We start from the raw sequence: 4,370 nt of genomic DNA, 5'->3' as shown, positions 1-4,370 counted from the left end.
TTGATTTCTCAAAATTTATTTATTTCAGTTAGCTATTAAATGTGTCGTAAAGATATACTATGGGATGGGGGTGGTAGTACTTGCCCCATAATTTTTGATGGGCTATATGCTAGTGGTATCATAAATGAATTAGTCTATAATGTACAAGAATTCTACTACTCATATCTGGCTAAGTATCCAAAAACATGCTCCTTTTCATTTTTTGAGCCTGAGGACTATCAGGTGCATCCGCACGTGCACCCTTTTCATCAAATACGTCTAGACTCACAGACTAATGGGTTCACTATAGGCTACACTATAACCAAAACATTTCAATAAGACATAACACATTAAACATTATGGAAAAAAAAACTATTACAACTTCCTTTAAAGACAAAACTTTGTTTTTTATAAATATCCTTACTTTGCATGGGCATTTTTACAATGCATGTCATGAGGTTTTAGTGACTTACATTCAAAATCTAATTAAACTACTTTTAAGAGTATTTTAATAGTATATAAGTTTTAAGTTCTTAATTTTATAAGGCAATATTAAAAAAAAACCTGAATTTCTCTAGTGTGAGAAACGTGAATTTTTTTTCTCTCAGCATCCCCTCTTCTCCAATTTATTAACCACCCCTCCAATGTAATTTGATAGCTTAATGTTAAACAAATAATTTACAACTTATAATGGTGTGGATAGTAGTTAGACATGATTCAAAGGGCAATAAAACTATAATATTCAAGTATAAATAGATGTATATTGTTACAAGTTTAAAATTACTTAGGATAAACAAATGTAGTTTCATGTTCCAATTTGAAGTCATTCTAGAAAGAAAAAAGGGTAATTTAGATATATTTCTTTTTTTTTATGGTTACGAGGTCTGCAAACTGACCAACCTTGTATAGTTATGATAGAGGAAATAATTGATAAAATATAAAATTTTACTGAAAATAACATATGAAAAGTATACTGGATATTTGAGATTTATGAGATGATTAAGTGCTTTTAATCTTAACATGAAAGACACTTTACACTCAGACTAATCAAAATAAGACTCGACATATTCACGAGCAAATCTATCTTTTTTAGTTTGTTAAAAATATTTCATTAAAAAAATTGCTTTTTTGTATGTAAAAGACATGTTATGTTTACTGAAAGTCTGCTAAATTTTGTGAAGATACACATACTATATTAAAGGCTAGTAGTATCAAAACTATAACAAGTACAAAGTGGTCACATGGTCGGTGAATTTGACCAATCCCTTGTAGAGAGAGAGAGTTAAATCAAAACCATGTTAGGTGTTAGGAGGTTAGGCATAGCTTACTATTATCATATTATTTTTTCTTTCTTTTTCTAACAATTCAGCACTTCCTGCATTCAAGGAGCCCCCACACAAGCTTCCCCCAACATTGGCAAGGCCTGTATACATAAATAAATATTCAATAGGATGTATATACATAGATCTATGTGGTGTGAATGACATTGTGTCTTGATATAATGTAGGCACGAGTTAGCCTAAATGATTAGCTTGTGCCACATGTAGCGAATATTAAGAAGCATCCTGTCTAGGGTAAGTCAGTAATTCTGTGTTGCTCATCTGTGCACTCTTGTGAAGCTGATCTCAGCTCAAAAGAAAATTCCAGCACTTTCAAGGCCTCAAAAAAATTTAACAAAATTCAAGTACTTTCAAGCACCTGGGCAAACCTTGTACTCCTATCAACTTTCGAACTAAAAAGTAGCATGTTGGAAGTCATTTATCAAAGTAACTAAAGTTACACAGTCAAGGGTCCTTATATGAGTGTCTTATTTCTCTAAGGAATTTAATATTGTCTCCTGTAAAACTAATGCATATTTGTTTAAGATTTTTAATCTTTTTTTTTTTACCCACCTATTTTTGTTGATAGTTGTGCATTACTTCCATTATGTAAATTTTTACAAGTATACTCCAGTGTTTTTATGTATATTAGACAATCATCTACTCCAGCTTTGTATATAATACATTCTTTTATTATGAAGACTATTTTATATTGTAAACTTAGTATACAATTTAGGACTAGCCTGAACCTCCTAAGCTCCTCAATCTCATGAGATATTATTAGGATTATGTCCAAAAAATCTTTAAAAGTGAGGATACCCAAATGACAATTCATTCTAATATTTAAAGGTTTAGTTTTCTTGCATTTTGATTTATAAATTAAGTATGGGTAAATGATGATAAAGTATCAATTGAAACATCTAAATGAAAACTTCTTCCAGTATATTTTGTGAGATGTTTCAAACAGACACCCTTTGTCAGGCACAAAACATCATGTTACAATGTAATTAAGTTGTTTTTTTCCTAGCCTAATTCTAAAACATCGCACAAAATAAACTGGAAAAAGTTTTCATTTACATGTGTCAATATTCTTTGTTATCATTTATTTAAGTTTTTCTTCTTGTGGAATAACACTCATCCAAATATTCTTAAACAGTTTGTTATACAGGATTGGCTTCATTAATTTATATGTTAATGTCCATAATCTTACTTTAATGAGAAGTTTTTAATAATCTTATTACACACAGTTCAATTGAGTTGCACTGAGTACTAGGTGACAACCCCAGGGGTTGCATCCCTGGGTGATGACCTTTTATGTAAACATCTGCTGCCTTGCAGGAGGTAATGTTCCTTTACTGATTTTACTGGTGGCCATTCTGGCTGCATGTTATCTTATTAATTCCCATCTTTTGCTTTTCTTAGTTCCACTATACAACACTTTCTTTTCCTGCAGTCCCTCTGAATGATGAAGAAGACCCTCCATGGCTGCCTACTTTACCTCACTAGTGCAGAGGAGGTCAATATCCTGCTAGTGGTGTTGTGCTTGACTAAATAAAGAAACTTCTCATGCAAGTCTATCAGCTTCATTATTTAGCTTTACCTCTGAATTGTCTGGCACATACATTCAAGAGATGGTCTTACCATGCAGTTTCTTTGCTTTCTGTCATCTATCTGAGGACCAACCATTCTGAAATTTATTCAATACTTCCTCTGAGTCAAATATTATGTTGGTTGCACTGCATATTTGTGGTTCAGCAATCCAAAGGAGAGGTTACTTTATGGCTTCCAGCTCCATCTTTGTGCTGCTTATGGAAAGCTCGAATATATCAACAACCTTATGAAAAATGTTGTTGCTCCCCAAGACAATGAATGCCCAATCAACTCTCCCACTATATTTTGTGTTGAAACTATCTTTGGTTATGATGAAAGATGCTAACATGCCTTTTCTGCTTCAACTTCTGCCCAATCTCTACATTTTCTTTCTAGGCTGATTTCCACAGATAAGAGTGACATCAGTTGTTTATTCCAAATAAGAAAATCTGAGATATGGTGGTGATGAACTGCATCAGTGATGGCTGTATAGCACTTGTCCATCCACAACTGTCTTCTGAGGCATCTTTTAGGCAATCTCTTGCATGACTAGAGTCTGTAGGGTCATTGTGGAGATACAATGTACCAATAGAAAAGGCCAGTGACTCAATAATAGAATGCATAGTCTTTACACTTCAAGGCCTTAGTGATGAATTGTGCTTGTAAGCACTATTAATGTCCTACAATGCTACTGAGACCTAGTGTGACTGTAGTACATCCCATGACCAGTCTTAACTCTTTCAGCAACCAAACTCGTAACCATTTTGTGCTTGTTAGAGTTTTCATGCTATAACTTTTAAATTAGTAAGTGTATGTTCACAAAATTTGGCAGATTATCAGTAAACATTACAAGGCTTTCATATGCAAAATATTTTTTTTTAAGTCTTAAGGTTTGTTGAGCAATGATTTTCTCATGCCTTTTTTCTTTTTGCATGTTGCCTATCCAACATACAAAGTAATATTCATTTTAAGATTAAAAATACTTTTACACATCAGAAAATTTTCAAATATCGCTTGCAAAATCTTTATACCATTCAGTTATCAAACATTTCTTAAGAAAAAAGTATATTTTATCTGTTATTTTCAGTAATTAATTTCTGTATGGGTTCAATCAATTTGACCGATCTCATAACCATCATAAAAAATTAGGAAATAAATATAAATTATGCCTCTTTCATTCTAGAATGACTACAAATTATAACAAAAAACACAAATTTTTAGATTAAATAGCTTAAATCTCATAACATTATACATTTATACATATTTATTATTTTTATTATATTGACCTTTCAGCCATGTCTGGCTACTATTAACAATACAGAAGTTAGAATGACGTGGTGCACGTGTGCTCATATTGCCATATCCAATAATATAAAACTGACCTTTAGTCTTTTCAAAGTGACCTGTCTTGGCTGTGTTTTAGTAGACTAGTATTTTGTAAAATACTGTCCCATTTCAATTGTTATACATTATATATGTATA

Source organism: Limulus polyphemus, unplaced genomic scaffold (assembly GCF_000517525.1).
Source record: "Limulus polyphemus unplaced genomic scaffold, Limulus_polyphemus-2.1.2 Scaffold5577, whole genome shotgun sequence".
Classification (NCBI taxonomy): domain Eukaryota; kingdom Metazoa; phylum Arthropoda; class Merostomata; order Xiphosura; family Limulidae; genus Limulus; species Limulus polyphemus.
The sequence above is the reverse complement of the archived record's forward strand: the minus strand, read 5'-3'. Positions refer to the sequence as shown.